The 23,241-nt window shown below is 52.5% G+C and overlaps 1 protein-coding gene across 2 annotated transcripts in view; it reads left to right on the top strand.

Annotated features, from left to right (window-relative positions):
* The first annotated feature begins 10,247 nt into the window (after positions 1–10,247).
* Positions 10,248–23,241, top strand: part of RIPOR3 (RIPOR family member 3) — a 73,875-nt gene continuing 60,881 nt past the window's right edge. For both annotated transcript variants that reach the window (XM_043478469.1, XM_043478466.1), the window contains exon 1: positions 10,248–10,842. The gene's annotated coding sequence lies outside the window, so the exon portion shown is untranslated. The remainder of the gene's footprint in view (positions 10,843–23,241) is intronic.

Raw genomic sequence — 23,241 nt, 5'->3', positions numbered from 1 at the left:
ACATCTTATGACCTGGGGAGGGGTGCTCATCTTCGGGCATCATATCTTTTAGCCTTTTCATACTGTCCATGGGGTTCTCCAGGCAAGAATACAGGAAAGTCTTAGTCACTCAGTTGTACCCGACTCTTTTGTGACCCCATGAACTGTAGCCTTACCAGGCTTCTCTGTCCATAGGATTTCTCAGGCAGGAATACGGGAGTGGGTTGCCATTTCCTTCTCCAGGGGACCTTCCGGACCCAGGGATTGAACCCGCGTCTCCTGCAGGAGATCCTGCATTGGCAGGCAGGTTCTCTACCGCTGAGCCACTTGGGAAGCCAAGAATACAGGAGTGGGTTATTTCCTTCTCCAGTGGACCACGTTTTGTCAGAACTCTTCGCAATCGCCCATCTGTCTTGGGTGGCTCTGCACGGCATGGCTCATAGCTTCAGTGAGACACAAGCCCTTTCGCCACAAGGCTGTGATCCATGCAGTGGTTAGTGAGGCCTAAAACCTTCAGTGACGGGACTATGATGCCTTGAGTGGGGTGACTTTGTCTATCTCTGAAGCTTGTCCTTTTATTTGTGATGTAATTCAAATACCATAAAATGTATCCCTTTAAAGTCTACAGTTCAGTATTTTTTTGTGTTTACTATATTAACAGAGTTGTACAATTGTCACCACTATTGAATTCCAGAATATTTGCATCACCCTCCAAAGAAACCCCAGACCTACTGGCAGTTACTTTCCATGGCCTCCTCAGCCCCAGCCTATGGCAACCTTGAATCTTCTTCCTGTCTCTATGGATTCACTTATTCTGATAGTGCATATAAATTGTACAATATGTGGCCTCTTATGCCTGGCTTCTTTTGCTTAGCATGAGATTTTCAGGGTTCATCGACGTCATAACATGGATCAGTATTTCATGCCTTTCTTTGGCTGAATAATCTTCCACCACATTTTGTTTATGCGTTCTCCAGCTGATGGACATTTTGGCTGTTCCTCGTTTTTGGCTAATATGAATAATGCTGCTGTGAACATCTGTTCAGGTGTTTGGCTGACCTTGTGTTTCGTAGAGTGTATGCCTGGGGGTAGAATGCTCATTTGGATGACTTTCCCTGTTTCACCTTTGAGGGACTGCCCGACTCTACCATCTCCCATCCTCCCAGCAGTGTCTGAGGATTCTTATCTCCCCACATCCTCCCCTCATCTCATCTGGTACCACGCTGCTCCTGAGTCTCCAGGCTCTAACCTCTGACACCTATGGGATTTTCCCAGACCAAGGATCGAACCCGTGTCCCCTGCATTGGCAGGCGGATTCCTTACCACTAAGCCACCAAGGAAGTCCAAATGGAAGGTCTTAAAGGTGCCTGTGATTCTAACCTTAATCAGACCCAGTGCCTCATTGTCTATCCTGAAATGAAATTCACAAATAATATAACCTGCTGATAGAGTGAAAACACATACATGTAATTCTCAAGCTCTAAAACAGAGGAGAATAAGTGAAAAATAATTTATAAGAAAATTATATGTACATGTACAACGCTGGAAGACCCAGTGAAGTAGCCCGGGGCTTGAACTGAACAGGTAGAAGCTCTGTGAAGGTGACGGCTGCACATGCGGGGAGACCTCGGTGTGGGGCGTTGACCCCTCGTGTACCACCAGCTCGGTGATTGGAGATGCTGCCAGTACTGATGCTCCAGAAGAATGACCCTTGGGAACCCCCACGCAGAGTCCAGCTCAGCCTTCTCTCAATTTACACGGTCACTGCATTCCAGGAAAATTTGGTGTGTGTTTAAACCATGCAAAAGCCAGTCTGTGTTTAAATGGGAAATAGAGTTGTTTTCTAGGTTAACTGAATTGCTCCTGGTAAGAACCACCAAGATATACTCTTGCCTGGGGCTGGAACATTTGTCCTCTACCCTTTGACCAGGTGCTTCACCTATCCTTTTTTTAAAAAATATTTATTTATGTATTTGGCTGTGTCAGGGCTTAGCTGAGGCGCACAAGATCTTCGCTGCAACTTGCCGGATCTTCTGTTGCGGTGCTCGGCCTCTCTAGCTGTGGCACGTGGGCTTAGCTGCTCCAGGCATGTGGGATCTTAGTTCCCTGACCAGGGACTGAACCTGGGTCCCCTGCATTGCAAGGCGAATTCTTAACCCCTGGACCACCAGGGAAGTCCCTCAAGTCCAAATTGGAAGGTGCTTCCTCAACTGAACCTTTCTAGCCTCTTCTCACCAGATTGCTTTTCTCCCAGAGCATTGTGGGTACTTCTTCATAGTATTTAATATCTTTGAGACCACTTCCAAGTATACGTTTATCCGTTTTCTTTCTATTAACATCCCCCTCCCAGCTGGACTCTGACACCATGAGGTCTGGACTTGTGACTTTCCTATCCTTGTATCCCCAGGCTTTAACTTAGTGCCTGGTATGCAAATATTTGCTGCACGAATACAATAGTGTTCTTGTCTACCTCCTTTGTTGTCCTGGGACTTCTTAGAAGACATTATTGTGCCAAATTTATCTGTGTCCTCAGTGCTAAAGATAGTTCTTCCTTTTATGTGGAAAACAGTGGTCAAATATTTAATGAGCAAATAAAAGCAAAAGCACAATTGGGCTTCCAATGTCCTAATGAATGAGCTGAGGACACGGTACGAGGTGTTTTCGGTAAATCCTCCAGAAAGTGCTGTCATCCCGGGTCATGCTGAAATCCTCTTTATAGCTGTGGGTTCAATAGGGAACCTTCGTTTTAACTGTGTTAATAATTATTTGAGCTTTAGTGGTTGTATAACAAGCCACCCCAAACCTTAGTGGCTTCGTGTAACGGAGAGCTGGTTGTGTCTTATGATTCTGTGGGTTGGCAATCTGGTGGGTGTACTGGCCTCTCTTGTAACCACAATCATCTGACAGTCTGACGAGGACTGGAGGGTCCAGGTGGCCACACTCATGCACCCGGTAGCGATCTGGTGTCAGCTCAGGTGCCATCGTTCTCGTTCACATGGACGTCCGTCTTCTAGAAGGCTGACCCGGGCCTCTTCACCATTTGTGGCCTTGAAGTTCCGAGAAGGTAAAAGCAAAGACAGAAGGTGCGAGGTGAAGCCTGCTTCCCGAGCTGGACAACCATCACTTCTGCCTGGATCTGTTGTTCAGAGCAGGTCGCAGATTCATGTGGCTACAGCAGCTCATCACAGGGCCACGGGATCCAGGGGACACGTTCACTGGGACACACAATACAGCAATCCACCTCGGCGATCTCTCTGGAGGACACTCTTCCAGTCCCTCCATCTGGAATCTACAGGGCAGCTCTGGGTCTTTCTTGTGGATGGAGGGTCCTCAGGGACCCTGAGTCTCCTCTCCAAATGTGGCATCTCCCTGTCTGGTCCTGGAGACAGAGTTGGAAAAGATGGAGGAGATTATGTTGAATCTGTTCTTTTCCAGATTTTGTTTGGTTTCATTTGGGGAGCAGGATCTCAATTTTGCTTTGGTGAAGTCATGATCTCATTTTATTTTCCTGCCATTTGTCTTGTTTCTCTTCCAACTCAACTGCAATAAAAAGTCAAGTTAATGGAGCATTCTGGCTAGTTCTGCAGATTGTGCTGCTAAAGGACCTCAGGGTGGAGAGCACTGATTCTAGACCAAGACTCCTTGAGTTAGAATCCTGGCTTTGTCACTTGTCTGCTATGTGACCTTGGGGAAGCGACTTCACCTTCCTGTGCCTCAGTTTCCACCTCTGAACATGGGGACCGTGGTGCCTGGAGGAGTGTGGTGAGGATGGAGTGAGGAAAGCATTGCAAAGCGCTCAGAGTGGGCACGGGACAGTCACCACCCCAGATAGCTGGGCAGGAGCCAGGTCAGGCAGATGGTCTACGGCTTCTACTAAAGATGAGTCTCGGGGTGGGGGAGGGGATGGGGATGGGAAAGGAGAGGTGGCTTCACTAAAAAGCAGTGTGTAATCTCTCTTAATATATCTGCGAGACAGCGAAGCCTCCATGTGTGGTTACTTTTGTTCATAACCGCCTCTCATTGCAGCCCTATTACGAGGTATTTGTGCTTTCAGTATAAATTATAAATCTAAACACATGCAGAGTTTGTTTTCCCCCCAAAGCAGATTCCAACCAGCATGAAACCAGCCAATCCAAATAAATTGTGTGCTTAAGCCCATTGTTTCCAGCAACATGTAAACTGTTGGGTTGTAAAGAATTGCTTTGAAGAAGGCACCCCATTAGTGCTCCAAGCATCAGGGTTCAATTTAGGCCGCGCATTTCTTTTGAAGAGTTCACTAGAAATCTGTGGCAAAGAAAGACATGCATTGGGGTGGGGGGTGCAGTGGGGAAGGTTTTCTTATCAAATCATACAAGATGCACTTACAGGATGTTGTCATAAAAGCGCAAAATAAAGCCACGACCCTGAACTCCAGGAGAAATGCAGAATTCCTCAGCTGGGGAAGTCATTCTGGGAATGCGAAGATTGCTTCCAATGTTATGTTTGTAAGGAAATGACAGTCACCAAGTGGAGAATGTCAGGTCCTCTGAGAAGCCCTGTGGGCACTCACGTGCAGAGAAGTATTTACTTAACTGGAGTTGGTTCGGAAAATATTTGACTCCGGACGGTCCCTCAGGGAGTGTGGAGGGTGTCAGGATTTTCCTTCAGGTCAGGACAAGCCCTTTGCTAATCCCCCCAACTGATAAGGCGCCCTGATTTTTGGGATGGAGTAATTCCTCTGCTGAAGCAAGCGTTATGGCCCTGGCTGAGGCCAGAGAGAGGACCTGTCATTTCAGAGCCTTGCCCAGCTCTGAAGAGCCAGCCTCTAGCTGACGAATCCATCGAGCTTGTCACTGCGGACCGGAGGTGCCAAGAACCGGACTCTGAATCAAGATGGGGGAGGAGGAGACGCTTGAGCAATGATAGGTTGGAATATTTACCTGCAGGAAGAATCAGCAATTGGATGTTCTCTTTGGTGCCGAAGGGTTGATAAAGGAGGAGAGCTGTGATCCTACTACCTGCAGGAAAGTGATGGGTTTTACCAAGTGGGATGAATTTCCTTCTGTCCAGCTCATTCCCATGCCTTCCCAAATGGGAGACCCTTTCACCATCCCAGGCTCTGTTCCTTGTGTCTGCAGGAGGCTGGGGGTTTGGGAAAAGGGTGAGTTCAAAAAAGTTCAGCCAGGAGTGAGGCTCCTGGGTTCCAGTAGGGCTTTTCCATGAAAATTAGACAAAAGGACTTAATCCAGCCATAATTCATAAAGTCCCTTCTCTGCTCTGGCCTCTGAATGTGCAATGGTGTGAGCAGCAGGCATCCTTTCTCTCAGGTGGGGAAGAATGAGATGCTGTTGACGCTGACAACCACATCTATGCAACAGGAGCCGGCTGCACGCCAGGCAGGGTCTACGCACTTTACAGACGATGTCTCAGTGCGTCTCAGTATTAACGTGCATGTGAATCACTTTGGGATCCTGTGAGTCTGGTTCAGAAGGTTGGGGATGAGGCCTGGCACTCTGTACTAACAGGCTTCCAGGTGATGCCCCATCCTCCCGTCCATAAGACTGAGCAACAAGGTATTGTTTCATCTAATCCTCACAACAACCCAGTGAGCGTCTGTAGAATTATTCCCATTGTACAGATGAGGAACTGGAGACGTCAGGTGACTTGCCCGGGGTCATTCATGTGCGAAGGAGAGGAGCCAGGACTGGATGCTGGCCCGTGTGCTTACACAGCTCTGCCGTGATGAGGCAGCGGGGCTGCCAGGGAGAGGGGCTCCCCAGCAGACTGGGGGTTCAGAGGATGTTTTGGAGAATGTGGCTCCTTAGGGGGTTCCAGCAGGTTAATGATTAAGGTATTAACCAGGTAAAATCCAGGAGGGGTAGAGTCCCAGGCGCCGCAGGGCCCCCAGGGCACGGCTCTGACTTCCCCCAGGGCCAGAAAACAGAGGTTCTCTAGAAGGATCGGTAACCTTTCTGTTGACTCATCCTGCCCTGGTGACACTTCCCTGGGCGTCCCCTGCATTCTCGAAGGCGGGCGGCGGGTGAGGAAGGGCCCTGCCTCGATGCCCCGCCCACCTGGTACTTGCTCCCCGGGCTGAAATTAGCACTTGGCATTGTAGGTCTCTGTCTGCATGTCTGTCTCCCCCGGAACGTTTCCTCCTTCTTCATCTCTGTCCCCGAGAGCCCCAGCCTGGCACGTGGGGCGAGAGCACCTCCCCTGCTGACTCAGAGGGGTGGGGGCGGAGGAATGGTTCCACAGCCTGACGAACGGGGCGCCCCGGAAGGTGGGTGCGTGTGGGGGGCTGCAGAGGGGATTCTGGGGCAGCGGGGAGGAGTGTGGTCTCTCGGCGACTGGAGAGGGTCCTACGGAGTCATGACAGGTCTCCCGGCCAGACTGCCTCTGAGCCCAGCATCTCCCAAATAACAGCAACTCAGCACCTTGGCAAGCTGCTCATATCCACTTGCCACCTGGGCCCTTGTGTACTAAATATTTTTCTTTACATCGATTTACTTTATCACCTAACATTTTTTTTCCTGGGTTCATGGCGTTAGTCGCTCAGTCAGGTCCGACTCTTTGCGACCCCATGGACTGTAGCCCACCAGGCTCCTCTGTCCATAGAATGTTTTAGGCAAGGATACTGGAGTGGGTAACCATTCCCTTTTCTAGGGGATCTTCCTGACCCAAGGATCGAACCCGGGTCTCCAGATTGCAGGCAGATTCTTTACCAGCTAAGCTATCAGGGGAGTCCTTGGGTTCATAAAACATATTTAAGTAAACTTTCAATTTTATTTACTTGTTTTTCTTTCAGTTTTATTGAGATATCATTTACACATAGCACCGTATACGTTTAAGGTATACAGCATAAGATTTGACTTACATACATCATTAAATAATGACTACAATAACTCCCGTGAGCATTCATCATCTCATATCAATACAAAATAAAGAAAAAGAAAAAAAAATACTTTTCTCCTTGTGATGAGAACTCCTAGGATTCACTCTCTTAACAGCCTTCTCAGGAACATACAGCAGTGTTGATTATATTAATTGTGTTGGACATTACATCCCTAGGACTTATTTATCTTTTTTTTTTTTTAAAGGGTCTCTGGTTGAGGAGCACCGGCCCTGGGGCTTGTGGGCGTCTATAGCTGCATCTCCTGGGCTCCAGGGCACAGGCTCAGTCCTTGGGGCACGTGAGCTTAGTTGCTGCACATTATGTGGGATCTTCCTGGATCAGAGACTGAACCTGTGTCTTCTGCCTTGACAGATGGATTCTTTACTACTGACCACCAGGGAGCCCCCTTATTTATCTTACAACTGGAAGCTTGTACCTCTTGACCACCTTCATCCAATTCCTCCCTCCCCCAAACCCCCACCTCTGGTATCCACAAACCGGACCTTCTTCCCTATGAATTTGTTTGTTTTTTTGAAGTGTAATTGACATACAACATTATGTTAGTTCTTGTTATACGACATAATGATTCAGTATTTCTACACGTTACAATATGCTCACCACTAAACTTTCAATCTTAGACTAGTTCGAAATTTTCAGAAAATTTGCAAAGATGGTACAGAGAACCCTTACATATTTTGCACCCAATTTCTAATTGTCCCCCCTGTTGTCATCTTACATTGTTATGGTTCATTTGTCATAATTAATGACCCAATGTTGATGCAACATTATTAACTGACATCTGTGTTTTATTAAGCTTTTGTTAGATTTTCCCTTATCTGATGGACTCCCTTTTTAAACTTAAAAAAGTTAAAAATAGGAAAATGAAAGACAGTGGAAAACCATGATCACTTGGCAAACAGGATTCTAGCTGAATGCTGTTGGCTCACGGCTGACCTAAGCTTGAGGCCTGCTTTCTCTTTGTCCAAAAGGGATGTTAGTAGAGGGTAGAGGTGTTAAAGATGGGTTAGCACGAAACTGAGACTCTCCCAGGCCAAATGGGATGGGAAGAGAACTGCCACAGAAGTAGACTGACATTGGCACTGTAGTGTCGGTGGGACTGCTCCGTGCCCACTCTGCGTGCCGCCCGGAGTCATCTCGGTCACTGCCCCAAGCGAGCCTCCCCTTGGGAACTGCCCACCCTCACAAGGCTGGACTGCAGGTTTCCAAACCTGGGGGGTTCCTTTCTGCCCTGGAGGGCAAGGCGGAGGGACTGAGGCCTCCACTGGCCCAGGGCTGTGGGGACATCATCTGTCTTCTGTATAGTAATGCCCCAGCTGAATCCCCAAAGCCTGCAGGCATTGGACAAGGGCGGCATAGAGAGCTTTCTGGAGAATTCCGTTGTGTCACAGCACTTGGGAAGGAAACCGCTTGCGTGGCATCAGGCCTGCTTGTCTGTCGTGTGTGCCACGGGTTGTGTGAGTGGTCGGTGAGCAGGAGGGCTGAGCTGGAACTGGGCTTCTCAGCAGCCCTTGTCTCGGTGAACTCGTTCACGTTCATTCCTTTAGAAGGCGTCACACTGGTTTTCGTGTTTCATGAGTTAGAGTAGGTGATATTGTTTCCTGAAACCAAGCCATCACTTTCCAATCCAGCACTATGCTTTCAGATAGAGATCTGCTGGCCTCCTTGCCGGGACACCAAAGCCCGCTCCGGAGTAACTCGGACAGCTCCCTGGCTCTTAAGGAATTTTACTCAGTGGAAAGTCACTTTCAGCTCTGGGTCCCACCACCTGACTGCATGAGTGTATGCTAAGTCGCTTCAGTCATGTCTGACTCTGTGTGACCCCACGGCCTGTGGCCCGCCAGGCTCCTCTCCGTGGGATTCTCCAGGCAAGATTACTTGAGTGGGTGCCGTTCCCCCTCCAGGGGATCCACCCGACCCAGGGACTGAACTCGCGTCTCTTACGTCTCCTGCATTCGCAGGCGGATTCTTCAGCACTCGTGCCGCCTGGGAGAGGTGATCAGAGTGGACTGTTTGCAGAATTTCTGGGTTCACGCCTCAAGGCCGACTTTTAGTTCTTGGCTAACAGATTGCAGAATTCTTTGAGTCAGTCCAAGGAGGCCAGCGGACGGATGAAATTTTCTCCGAGTATGGGGTGCCGTCTTGCTGATGAAGGAAGCTGGTTGGGACAGAGATATTAGATAAATCCATTTCACTTTTTGAAATGAAGCTACTAGGGGTATGAGCACCACCCTTAAAATTTGCCTCCCTCCTTTCCCAGAGGTAATGACTCAGTGAAGTTTATATTCTTCCAGACTATTTTCCTGGCTTTATATGTGTTTCCATAGCATTTCATTTTATGTGTGTGTAAGGGCGGAGGGTTGCACAACCAAGTTTATATTGACTGTATCATTCTGATCCCCTTTTCATTCAATAATACGTCTCCACTCCATTGTTACGTACAGATGCAGCTCACCCTTCAAATCCCTGCCTTGGATTCTTGCATATTCCATTTAATCAGTCATTTTTTTGGGTGAATATTTCTGATGTTTCTTATGATAAACTTTTTTTTTTTTTCTTTTTTAAGCAAACTTCAATGTGCACGCCTCCTTAAGGATGAGCATTAAGTGATGTTCTGGCTGGCAGTCTGTGCTTATTTCTGGTTTTCAAAGTTATGGCCAAATTACCCATCAGACTCTCTGTGTGTGTAGCTGTGGGGAGGGATGTCAGTTTCTCTTCTCAGAGGCTGTTTATTCCCAGTGTCTTGTCTGCAGTGGCAGCAGGGTGGCAGGGAGCCAAGGGGTGCAGAGAGAAATTCATCTCTAGGTGTTACAGGCTGGGAGGCACCACAGGGGCTGGGGGGTGGCGGGGTGGGGGGTGATGGCGTCAATGGGGGCTTTGTTCCCAGGTCCGTCCCTGAGCAGGATCCCAAACCGAGATGCGCGGAGGTGACCAAACAAGCCGGACTGTGTCTGGACCCCACTCTTGACTGGCAGAGACTGTCAAGTTCATAGGAATTCCACATACATGTAATGGGGGTGGGGCGGGGGCAAACCCTGAAATAATTAGGTTGTAAATAAGGGAAAGAGGCAGTAAAAGAGGGTGACCACTAAGTGCAAAGATGGAAAGGGAAAAGGCCAAGCGAATTCACACCAGGGGGAAGTGGGAGGTGTGAAGGCAGAGGGGGCTTGAGGGGGGAAGCTGGACCAGGGGATGGGGTGTGCCAGGTCGGATCCAGGACAGAGGCGGGGGAGGGGGCGGCCGGGAAAGAGGGGAGAAGGAGAGAGACCGAGGGGAGGGGGACCCGAAAGTGGCAAGGTAAGGGGGGCGAGGAGAGGGCGGGAGAGGGAGCCTGCGTCCCCTTCCCCGGTCTGTTTGCGATTAGCGCCGAAGTCGGGGGCGAATGAGTAAGCAGAAACTTCCAGGCGTCCCCACACCCCCCTCCGAGGCCAAGCAGAAATCAGATGCTCCGGTGATTAATCGTGGAGAGTTCAGGACACGACCACAAACGCCGTGCAGACTTGAAATTAGCTGCCTTCCCCCGGCCCCCTTGCCAAGATGGGAGTGGGGGCCGGGCCGTGAGGGGTGGGGGCCCCGCCTGCTGGGGGCCAGCATGGAACTCTCCCCGGCGGAGCTCAGAGTGACACCGACAACGGGCGATCGGCCGCGGCCAGAGCCGCAGGCGGCATCCGGGGGGGACGGGGCCGGCCGGGGGGCCCCAGGCGGGCTTCCTGGAACCCCGCTCCGCGGCCGCCTGCACCCTGACCCGGCCCGATAAGAGCCCGGCCGCTGCCGCTCTATCGGAGCCCGGGGAGCGCCGGCCCCGCGAGGGAGGCCGGGCCGGGGGGTCCTCCGAGGCCATGTTCCCAGCGCACAGCCTCCTCTCCTGAACCCCGCGCCGGTGGGCTGGCTCGTCTCAGCGATAAAGAAAGTCGAGCTGCCTCCAGGCGGACGCGGCGACGCGGGCAGAGAATGTTCGGACCTGCCGGGTGGTGAGTGTGGACCAGACTCCGGGGTGGGAGGGCGGCGTGTCCAGCACATCCTACCTGGAGCTCCGCGAGCCCCGAGGCTGAGATGGGATCGCAGGAGGACCTCGCTGTGTGGCCTTGGGCAAGTTCTTTCCCCCTCGGGGCCTCCCTTTGTCCATCCCGAAAATGGGTGGTTGAAGGAAGTCGTCTTTAAGGGGGTCTTACTATAACTACTATTTTTTTTTTCCTTCTTGTTTTTGACTGTGCGGCAGGCTTGCAGGGTCTTAGTTCCCCAACCAGAGATTGAAGCCTGGGCCCTGGCAGTGGAAGTACAGAGTCCTAACCACTGGATGCCAGGGAATTCCCTATGACTACTACGTCTCTGGGTCTGCTCCACCAGGCATTGTGCCAGGCACTGATGAAGCTTCAGCTCGGAGGATCCCCTCCAGCCGCGGGGCAGGATAGAGCTTCTTATTACTATTATCCTCATCCTACACTGACAAAGCGAGGCTCAGAGAAATGAAGTGACTTGCCCGAGGTCACATCGCTGGTTGGCAACAGAGATGGGAATCAGATCTCGATCTTTCTAACTTGCCTCTTGCTAAGCTCTGCACCTCCGGGAGTGGTTGGGATCCTCTGTGTTCTCTGAGCCTGTGATGATCCCAGAAAGCAGAAGTGAAGGAGGAGAGGGACTGTTGTGTGTAGGAGGCAGGCAGAGGGACCGGACAGGCGAAGTCATAGGCCGACCAGCCTTTGACTCTTTGGAGGGTCTGTCAGCCCGGGGATGGGCAGGGGCTCCTGGCTTGAATGCAGAGGACCTGATGCCCCTTGCAGTATTTGCTGCCCTGTTACAGGAGGCTCCCGGGGCCATGAGAGAAGAGGGTTAATGTCAGGCAGGGGTGCAGAGAGCGGCACATGTCTGTATGAGGTTGTGTTCCAATTTTATTTTGCCTTTTCAAAAATCTGTTTCGAATCATTCTGGGCTCCCACTGCTCCTTTGGACCAAACAGAATTGTGAAACACATACAGTGCTTTCCACATGCCTCCCTTGGGGGAATCACGTATTCACATCATCAGAGGCGATTTGCATATGCATCCCTGCAGCTGTGATGGCAGCAGCCAAGAGATAAGATGCAGATAAAGCCAGGAGTGTCTGTCTGGCACCGACAAGGAGGACGCAGGTTACATCCACCGCCAGGCCGTGGCAGGTGGGAAGTCCCTTGGTGCCCGGCATCTGGGCAGAGCTGCGAGTCCCGACACCCAGATGTGGCCTTGTCCTTCTTCTCTGGGAAAATTCCATCCGGCAGCAGCTCTGAACTCACTCCTTTTCTTTCTGGGTCTGGCCCAAGCCCTCTGCCCTGGGCTTGACTCGAGACCCGACAGGCAGTCCTTGCTCAAGAGTGACCAGCTTGTCCCAGGAGATTCCCCTCAGTCCTGGGCAAACCCGGATGGTTGGTCACCCTTCGAAGTTCTGCCCTTGATTTTTTTTTTCCTTTGCAACTTTGAGCTAGTGACTCGCTTTCTCCCATCTGTGAAACAAAAGTGTTATTTTAGGAAATCTTTACAATCTCTTTGCAACTCTAAAATGCTGTGACTCTGGCTGGAGAGAGTCAGAGCACTCAAGTTTTAAATGTGGGTGAGACACAAGCTTAAAGAGGAGGAAAACCATCCCGTGAGCCCCCCAGCGCATCAGGGAATGTGCTAGAGAAGGCTGGAATTCGGACGAGCTTGAAGAAGTGACTGCTGGCCTGCAGTGCCCAGTGACTGGTGTCAGTGAGAACAGTCCTGGGTAGCCACAAGCTTCAGAAAGGTGCGCGTACAGTCACTCAGTCGTGTCTGACTCTTTTGGAGTGTAGCCCGCCAGGCTCCTCTGTCCATGGGACTCTCGAGGCGAGAATACTGGAGTGGGTTGCCATTTCCTGCCATTCCCAGGAGTCTGGGAATCTTTCAGACCCAGAGATCGAACCTGCCACTCTTGCATCTCCTGCAGGCAGAGTCTTTACCAGTAACACCACCTGGGCAGCGTCTCTGTTGCCAACACCCCTCTGGTGGGGCCAAACTCTGCTGCTTCATGCCTGAGCTGCTGTGGGTCCCTCCCCCGCCTGGGATGCTCAGCTGTGTGGCCCTTGCGTGTGGTGTGCTGGAGTTAGCTTGGACTGACTCGTGAAAACCAGTTGTCAGGCTTTTAGAAACCTGGTGAACTCCTTGGTAAACAGAGCCATTATTAAAAATTAAACTACATAAATTTATAATTAAATAAATGACATTAAAAACAGAGGTCGTAGGTACTCAAAACTCATCACTTTCCATTTTTTAAAAAGCTACCTGGTTACTGATACTAGTGTTCCTGGGGATGCTTACATCCGGCGTGTCTGTCTGATGGAACTACTCCACTGCACTGTTGCAAATCTCTTCCCAATTCCATTTTCTTGTGACTTCAGGTTGGTAGCCTGAAGTCGGCCATGGGTGGGAGTAATGACACTAAGAGAAATGGCAAACAGTACAACTCAGGGCTTGATTTATTGTTTCGTTGATTATCTAGGTCAACAGACAGAATGACCTAGACAAAGGGAGGGAGGGAGACACGGTTGATGCAGATTGAACACTGAAGTGTGTTATCTCTCTACTTGGTGCAGTGGGAATAGCACCAAAAATCGAGGAAGCTGCTCACTTTGTTGACAAGCCAGGAAAGCTCCGACCTGCTCTCTGCTGTATCCTTTTTTCTCACTGCTCAGCGTAAAAGCAGATATCAGCCCACGTTCCGGAAAGAACTGCAGTTGCTCATCAATTATAACCATAGGTTAACAATAGATACAAGAGTCGAGGGGCAAAAAAATCAATAACAACGTCCTGTGTGAATCACTTGAGTATCTGAAATTTACAAAAGGGGAGTTATTGTACATTTTATGTTTATCTGTAAGTTGTTTGTTACACATCCTTTATGTCAAAACAATCTATAGTAAACCTGAGTTTTCTGATGTGTTCTAGAGTGTGTGTAAATGCATAGATTTGTACACACGTGTGCATGTGCTTACACACACATACACTTTCCCCCGGAAAACTGGCTGTTAAACCTTTACCACTGGCCCTGACACATCTCTGCTTGCGCCCAGGGTCTTAGAAATCTTGTGGACCGTTCTGAGAGACCATGCGCAGTTCTCACCCAGAGGGATTCAAACTCCAGGCAGCGGGCCTTGGATACAATCCCTCAGCTTCTTCCTCTGGCCTCAAGCAAACCAACAGCCAACTCCTCTGTCCTGCCCTAAGCCCTGGAGTGGATGCAGAGACTGGGAGGGGCAGAGGGTGTCACCCGCACCAGCTGCCTCCAGTGTCCCAGCTCGGGCAGCAGGAAGGCCCCGGTCCCTGCGTTCTCGGTTCCTTCCTTCACGCCCCCCACATCTGCGGGATGTTTCCGGGTTGCCTCGGGGGCAGCTCCCTGTAAATTCCATCCCATTTCAGGTCTCGCTCCCGCCATCCTTGATGTTAATGCACAACACACGATTCTCTAATCAAAACGGCTCTTGGATCGTGGAGGAGGAACAGCTAAGCCAAACCTGTAGGGAAGTTCAGACCACCTTCTATTTTTAGAAAGCCTTGGAGCCAGGTGGGCTCTTTCCAGTCTCCCAGGCCGGCAAGCACGAGAGGAAAATATTTCTCATTCCCCCGTTCCGCCTTCTTAGGGTCCTGGCCAAGGAGGAGGCCCAGGTGGGGACACTGGCCGCCTCAGAGAAGCGAGGCTGGGATGGCAGGAAGCGAGACCTGCCCGCAGCAATTTTAAAAAGAGCTAAAACCAGTTAAAAAAAATTTTGTTTTAATTTTGCATGTAGGAACAGCAATCCTGAGTTTAAATCTCAGTGGGTCCCACTCCAGGCAACCTTTCCCAGACCGTTCATTCACTCACATGCGTGTGAGTGTGTGTGTTAGTTGCTCAGGCGTGTCTGACTCTTTGAGACCCTCATGGACTGTAGCCCACCAGGCTCCTCTGTCCATGGGATTCTCCAGGCAAGAATACTGGAGTGGGTTGCCATTTCCTCCTCCAGAAGATCTTCCAGACCCAGGGATTGAACCCGGGTCTCCTGCATTGCAGGTGGATTCTTTACCACTGCGCCACCTGGGAAGCCTGTATTCACACACATATGTAATTTAATTTTCAAGACTGAGATCATTCTTACATTTTATTCTGCATCTTTCCTTTTTCACTTGACAATACACCTTGGATGTCTTTCCCTCTTAGCACAGAAGACCTAAACCTTTCGATGCCTGCGTGACAGCCCCCCGGAGGACTGTGAGAGGGGAGCTGTGCTGACAACCACATCTCTGTTTTCAAATCAGGTCTCAAACTTTCTTTTCTAAAAAGCTTTATGTATTTTTATTATTTATCTGGTTGCACTGGGTCTTAGCTGCAGCCTACAGCGTGCAGGATCTTCAGTCTTTGTCAGGGCCTGTAGAACTCCTTTTTAAATTAGTTAATTTGGCTGCGTTGGGTCTTAGTTGCTTTCATTGTGGCTCGTGGGTGCTGCATGTGGGATCTGAGTTCCCCAACCAGGGATCGAACCTGTGTCCCCTGCCCTGCAGGGCGGATTCTTAACCATTGGACCACCAGGGAAGTCCCGCGTCTCAAACTTTCTTGGCCGCCAAACACACAAATAGAGCCCAGCTGCTTCCATTCCTCAGTTTAAGGACCCTGTTGACTCCACTGTCCACCTGTCTCTGGAAGCTGACCGCTCCCCATCACCTCTGCCGCCGGCACCCTGGTCCACACGGCCACCGTCTCTCTCCGGACTGTTGTGGCCGCCTCCTCCCTGATGTCTCTGCCTCTCTGCTTGCCTCTCTGACGGCCTCTTCTGCACCTGCAGCCAGCGGGGTCTTGTTCAAAGGGGATCGGATCCCGCCCCTCCTCTGTTCAGGGCACCTCCTCCCCGCTGGCCTGGCTCCCCCTCGCCCGGCATAGAAGGCTAAGCGCTAACCACAGCCGCCAGGCCCCACAGAACCTGGGCCTCACCTCCCCTGCCCGCCCCGTCACCGAACTCGCCGCTGAGTATGGTGCTGAGCACAGGGCGGCCTCAGGACCTTTGCACTTGCCTCCCCGTCTGCCTGGGACACTCACTCTCCAGATCTCCACGTGGCTCCCTCTGTACCTCTTGCCAACATCGAACACACGATACGTTATTTTTCTTTTTCAAAATATCTTCTGCTTGAGGGGCTTCCTTGGTGGCTCCGCGGTAAAGAATCCGCCTGCCAATGCAAGAGACCCGGGTTTGATTCTTGATCCGGGAAGATCCCACGTGCCGCAGAGCAACTAAGCCCATGCGCCACAAGTACTGAGCCTGTGCTCTCGAGCCGGACAGCCTCGACTCCCAAACCTCTGCAACAAGAGAAGCCGCAGCAGGGAGAAGCCTGCACATCGCAACTAGAGGGTAACCCCCGCTCGCTGCAACTGGAGAGAGCCGGAGCGCAGCAGTGAAGACCCCGCACTGCCAAACGGACAAAATCATTTTTTAAAAATAGAAATGTGAGTTTCCTGAGGGCAGGATTCTTTCTCTCTCTCTCTCTCTCTTTTTTTTCCTGTTTTATTCAGCGCTGTATCTACCCCATAGCAGGCACTCAGTTAAGACTTATGGAAATATTTGCTTTGCTACATTGCCAAGGGTGACAAAACAGTCAAACTGAATTAGGGTCTCTGGGAACCTCTGGCTGCAGGCCGCATTTCATTTATGAATATTGCGTCTTAATAGCCCATGCTAACTTACCAGGCAGCCACTTCTTTGCATAGCAAGCAAGTCTGTGGAACTGGGCGTGCTCAAACGGGCCCGTCCGGCCAACCCAGGCCCAGGTTCTGGGCTGTTCGTGTGGCCTCTGTATACTCACCCCTCTGGTCTGCCTCAGGTGTAAACAGCCCCCTCTTTCCTTCCTGAGTTCAGATGGACCCGGGAGTCAGGCAGATGATGGGGCGAGGATCCCGTCATGGCCGGGTGGCTATTACCGTGATGTCCCTAGAGTTGAATCCCCTCTCTTGCCACCCAGCGCTGCTGGCGGCTCTGCACGGACCCGCGCGCCCAGGCTCGCCCTCCAGACTCCCTCCATGGGGCAGAAGGACTGAGGGGAGGGGAAGGCCCTGCAGGTGGAGGCCCGAGGGGGTGGGCTTGATGGTCCCTCCAGACCGGTGATGCCTCCACCCACCAGGTGCCAAATAGGCCGATGTCTGGTTGACGGCAGCTGGAATGGCCCAAGCTCTCTTCTCACTTACCAGAGGCCCCCGTTGGGTCCCTGGCTCCCAAATCCAGGTCCAGAGAGCTGTCCTTGAGTCTTTAAGAGCTAGACCTCAGGCGACTTGAATTAATCACAGTCAGGTGAAAGAGGCCCCTACCCTCCATCTACGCTCCTCACCATGAGACAGGCACTATTCCGCACACTCCACATGTGTCGCTGTAAATCCATGCAGCCCTTGGATCCTGCCCCGCTTCACAGATCTGCAAACCGGTGAACAGAGAGGTTAAGGAACTTGCCTGAAATCACACAGTAAACGGCAGAGCTGGGTTTGGATCCAGCTTGTCTGGCTTCCTCTGGAGTCTGTACCGCCTCTTGGTCGAGCCTAGTTTGTTAAGCGTCACAAAGTCTTCAGTCCTTGGTGGTTGTTGTTTAGCCGCTAAATCATGTCTTACTCTTTGTGACTCCAGAGACTGTAGCCCACCAGGCTCCTCTGTCCATGGGATTTCCCAGACAAGAATACTGGAGTGGGTAGCCATTCCCTTTTCCAGGGAATCTTCCCAACCCAGGGATCGAACCCAGGTCTCCTGCACTGTAGGCAGATTCTTTACCAACTGAGCCACTAGGGAAGCCTTGAGGTGCCCCAAAGCCAGCTGCGAGTCTTGGGGGTCGCGAGAAGGGGCTGGACCACGGGCGGGCAGATGTCCACTCCGGGCTGGGCTGGTTTCGCCGTTGACCTTGGTGACCATCTTATGGCCAGAAATACTGTCCGGGACGAGTGGTGACCAACACTGGTCTCTCGCCTCATTCGTGCGAGGCTGACGGCCGTGCTCAGGCCGTTGCACACACACGTCTGGAATACCTATTCCGAAGGGTAATTCCCAGGGAGAAAGCGTGTTTATACTTTTCTTGGGGGGAAAATTCCATTTCTGTTGCCAATCAGTTCCGCTTGAGAACAGCTTTTCTCAACACCAGCATGTTGGCCGCCCAGGCTCGTGTTCTGTGGATGAGCTCAAAGTCGGGGAGGGGGGGGAGTGACTTTTCTTTCCTTCTTGCACCCCGCAGCCGTGATACCCAGCTGCTAGTGTTGAAAGGGGTCCTGTAGCTCACTTCGTTTTCCTTGTCATGCTGACTCCAGGAAGGCTATAAAAACCGTCAGCGGGCCCCACTGGCCGTAACTGGCTGGAGGGGAAGTTAGCTATCCCAGTGGCCGAGTTACCAGAAGCCGGTTGAGATAAGGATGCTTCAGTCAAGCCTCTTCTCCTTGCACTGGGGCGCAGGGCGGGGGCCACTGAAGGGGGTTTGTCTCTCTTCCTTCCCGGCTCCCAGGGGCTGCAGGAGCTCTTGGCAAGACGGAGCAGCTGGGAGGCTGTGTGGCGGGCTGGTCCCCCGAGGGCCTCCGACGCCCACTGCCCACACCAGAGCCCAGCTCTGCTGTAGCCACAAGCCGTGGACTTGAGGTCCTGTGGCCTCGGTTTCCTCATTTTTAAAGTGATGGTCATGGTCCTTCCTCCTGAGATTGCTGTCAGGACCACACGAGTGGATCCACTCGGAGGAGCCCCTGACTGCACGTAAAGTCCTTCCTAAACGTCAGCTTTAAAGTTTAGAAGTTCTTTATCTGTGGCCGCACTGGGTCTTTGCTGTGGCGCATGGGGCTCTTTGTGGCTGTACACGGGCTTTCTCGAGCTGCAGAGAGCGGGGGCTGCTCTCTAGTTGCCGTGTGAGGACTCCTTGTTGTGGCGGCTTCTCTATTTGCGGAGCTTGAGCTCTAGGGAGCGAGGGCTTCGTGGGTACCGGGCACAGGTTCAGCTGCCCCGAGGCACGTGAGATCTTAGCTCCTGGACCGGGGATCAATCCAGCGGCCCCCGTATTGGCAGGCGGATGCCTAACCACTGGACCGCCAGGGAAGCCCCTAAGCGTCAGTTTTTATTTCTGACTCAGTGATTCCTGATTCATTCTTACTCTGCTGACACTCGAGGCGCGTGTGGTTGTGCCGTTGTATCTTAACCCGGCTCCCCGTTGATAGACCTGTGATCGGTTCCAGTCTTTTGCGATTTCAAAGCACGCGGCATTGAATCCCCTGTAGCTTTGTGTATCTACCACTCCCCTGAGGTCTGTGAACCCCACAATAGCCTTGACTCTGGACTGTCCTTCCCTGTAGAATGAGGAGAGGTGTGTGGACAAAAGGTCAGCCCTGGCCTGGCATGCAGACAGGCCGGTGGGACAGGGCAGGGTCGGGCCCTCTCGAGCCATCCAGCCCCCGGGTTCTGGCCAATGCCCACGGTGGCCTGGAGAGAAGAAATCTGTGCCGGGCAGGTTCTGCCCATCTTTTGTGATCCTCTTCCTCCAGGAAGCCCCCTGGGATCTATGTTCTGACACTCGTGACTGTCTCTGCATGGATTTAGTACCACGGTGTCCTGCTCCCTTTTGAGGAGGGCAAGACCTTAAGATGAGGAGTCCGAAAGGCCTGACTTCTTAGCCCTCCACCCACGTAACCCCCGGGGTCTCCGTGTCCTCATCTTTGTGAACCAGATAATAACAATAATGATAGCAACTCCTCAGAAAGGTCTTGGGAGGTCTCAGCAACATAACATTGGTGGAATGTTTGACCCCGCGTTGGTCCCGAGAAACACAAGCTAGGACTAGGCGTGTCGCCTGTGGGAGGGTCCAACTGCCTGCCCACTGAGCTCTGGGCATTTGCAGGCAGCGGTGTCCAGTCTGGAACCAAATATGAAGGGAGTCCAACCTAATGGTGTGGCCTTGGGCGAGTCGTCCTCTTTCTGGACTGAGTTTTCTCTCGAAAATGGGGGTTCCAATGATACCTATCTAGCAGGTTTGTTTGGAGAATTCAGTGAGGCCAAAGCAAATAATGCTTTGGACCTGGCAAATGCTCAATCAACGCCGGCTATTGCTGATATCATTCATGTTGTGTCCCTGGCTGTCAAACACCCTCCCAGAAACTGGCGCAGCGTCATGCATGCCCTGGGTGCTTTGCGGATCAAACGCGCTGCCTGAAAGGGCCAAGTCCGCTGGTTATAAGGTGGGGTCTGAGGGAGGCAGTGATGGAAGACCCCATCTCTCCTGTGGTTGACTCCCTTAGAGAGAATACAGGAAAACCACCCGAGACGACCTCACCTGCGGCTCATGCCTTCTGCCGGCGCCTAACTCTGTGGGATGCTGGAGCGGGCGTCAGCACCCCCATTTCACAGATAAGGAAAAGGGGCTCAGAGACGAGAGAGCCTCTTGCCGTGTTCCACAGCCAGCTCACAGCGCAGCAGGGGCCGACCCGCTTCTCCTGACCCTCAGGGCAGTGGTCCTCACCCTCACCTCACACAGGAAATGGACTGCGGGGGCGAGACACAGAGTCCCTCGTTGAGCAGGGCCCTTGCACATTTCTGACATTTTTGCATCTGGGGACACGGGGTGAAGAAACTCAGATGAACCGTTCTGGTTTCCTGGTGGACAAACACTCCTGACCCGGGGTGAGGGATGTTTGCTGCTGGACTGCGTCGGTCAGAAGCGTGGTTTTGTCTGGGTTTTTCCTTTCTTCCTTGCACCCGACTGCAGAAGATCCAGAGAGGGCGAACATGCTGAAGACCTTCGGAACTGTTCCAGGGTCTCTGAAGGGCGGGAGGCCCCTGAACTGTGGACGCTGGAGGCCCGGTCCCACCTGGTCTGCTGTGGGACCTGCCTTGAATGAGGGAGCCCAGGAAGGAGCAGGGGGTCGCTGCCGTCCCCTGACCCCTCCGTGTGTCCTCTCCTCTTGTAAGGACACCAGCCATTGGACTCAGGGACCCCCCCTAATCCAGTATGACCTCAGTGGAACTAATCACATCTGTGAAGACTATTTCTAAATAAGGTTATATCCTATGTCTCTGTGTAGACACGAATTTTGGGGGGACACCGTCCAACTCACGACAGCAGCTAATAGTCACGATTGTTATCACTCCCTCCACTGCCTATTGAGGCAGGACGCCCAAGTGTCGGCACTTCTCTGAGTGCCTTTTTTTTCATTTTTAAAGAAGCTTTTTATTTTGTAATGGAGTAGAGCCAGTTAGGGCTTCCCAGGTGGCACCCGTGGTAAAGACCCGCCTGCCAGTGCAGGAGACACAAGAAACACGGGTTCCATCCCTGGGTTGGGAAGATCCCCTGGAGAAGGACATGGCAACCCACTCCAGTATTCTTGCCTGGAAAATCCCACGGACAGAGGAGCCTTGTGGGTTACGGTCCATGGGGTCACAAAGAGTTGGACACGACTCAAGTGACTTAGCACGCGTGGAGATTAACAACGTTGTCATAGTTTCAGGTGGACAGAAAGGGCCTCAGTCATACATGTACACGAAGGGCCTCAGTCATACATGTACATGTGTCCATTCTCCCCCAAACCCCCTTCCATCCAGCTGCCACATGGCACTGAGCAGAGTCCCCGTGCTGGTTCTCCATTTTAAATACAGCAGTGTGTCCATGTCCATCCCAAACTCGCTAACTATCCCTCCCCCCTAGCTTCTTGTATTCCTCTCTCTTTATCCCTCTGGCCCCTCTGAGGCTGTGCAAAGCGGCTCCATGGTTACCTCTGAGGCTCAGCGGCGTGGATGACTTGCCTCAGATCACACAGCTGGTAAATAGCAAACCTGGCTTTCAGACCCTTTTCTCTCTGACTGCAAAGCTGACAAGGTTTCGAGACCCTCCAACCCCACCCCAAGAGCTTGGGGTGGCCGTACTTTTCCTCCCAGGATCCCAGCCGTCTGAGACAGGCTCACTCCTGGCCCACATGTCTCTCCCAGAAACATCTCCCCCAGAGAGGCTATCAAAGGGTCGGGGTAGGCATCTTTGTTCAGAAAACATGAGGTTGTGCTCTGCCGCGGGTCGCTGGTGCCGGGTCTCCTGTGGGCAGGAAGCTGACGTGCCCCCCGTGCATGTGAGAGCGTGCCAGAGGCACACACGTCATCCCTCACATCTGGGAACATTTTTGGAGTCTTGACTGGGGGCTACAAATTGCAAAGGGGTCCTTAAAGGTGTGATTTATTCATCATCGAGACTGTGCTATTAAATGCTCGCGCAGAGTCGATTCACTCTGTCGGGTCTGCAGCCCTGACTTCTCAGGCTGGGCCCGACCATGGCCTCGCAGCAACAGTGGGGCTGGTTTTTTGATGTCAGCAGAGAGGGGAGAGTGGAGCCCTGGGGTCGGGATGGGCCCGCCGGAGACAAATGAGCGCCCGCCAGACGGTGCCCTGCAGGTCAGCTTCCATCACGCTCGCCGAGGAAAGAACAGGCTTTGGCTGATGGGAGGCGTGGGCAATTAGGAGTCGGGAAAGAAAAACTGTCATTTCCAACAACTGGGGCTTTGGGGCCAGGAAATATTGGCTCTGTCAGCCCGGAGAGAGGGAACGGGTTGGACATCCCCAGGGGGATCGGGGTCCCCAGAGGACCCAGCTGGCCTGCAGCACTTGCTGGGGGCGGTTGATGGGGCCGGCCACAGGGCTGAGAGCTTTGCTCCCAAGCAGGCTGTCTGGGTCCAGGTCCTGTCTCCTTAGACCACCCTGGTCAGCCCTGCAGTCGGACAGGGATTATCGCAGAGGCTGCCCTGGGGGCTTGCAGGAAGCCCTGAGCTAACAGCACAGACCGAGTTCTCATTAACCCAGCCAGTGTCCTCAGGCCCCCAATCCAGCGTGGGGCTGCCTGCAGGCAGAGAGGAGCTGCGGCGAGCGGACCTCTGTGGCTCCAGGGCCAGACTCCTAACCCGCCCGCCGCACGCTGGGCAGGAGCTTCCTCCCTTGGGCAACTGGGAGACGAGTGTCGAGGTGGTCTCACCAGGCCTGGGTGGTCCCTGTGCTCAGCATCCAAGAAGCCAGGGCTGCGGACGTCAAGGGTCTGATTCACATTCGCAGCTTAGGGCCGATGGAAGGGCAGACGGGGACCACGTGGTCCCTGAGGTCCTTCTCAGGAGGCTCCAGCCCCCGATGAGGAGGGAGGGACCCATGTCTTTATGGGCAGCCAGCCTGGGTGGGGGATGGGCTGCACGGGGGGTCCAGCTCAGGGGTGGGGATCACACAGACCTGGGGTGGGGAGCGCCGGACATCACAGTCATCAAGGCGCCCGGGTTCTGTGAGCTGCATCTGGGTTGCAAGTCTGTTCTCTGGACCTGGAGTCACGTATCTGTCAGCATGTGAAGGCTGAGGCCTGACCCTTCCCCGACGTGCCCATCACCTCCAGGTC

Source organism: Cervus canadensis, chromosome 10 (assembly GCF_019320065.1).
Source record: "Cervus canadensis isolate Bull #8, Minnesota chromosome 10, ASM1932006v1, whole genome shotgun sequence".
NCBI classification, from domain to species: Eukaryota; Metazoa; Chordata; class Mammalia; order Artiodactyla; family Cervidae; genus Cervus; species Cervus canadensis.
This window is presented reverse-complemented; position numbering and strand designations above follow the sequence as displayed.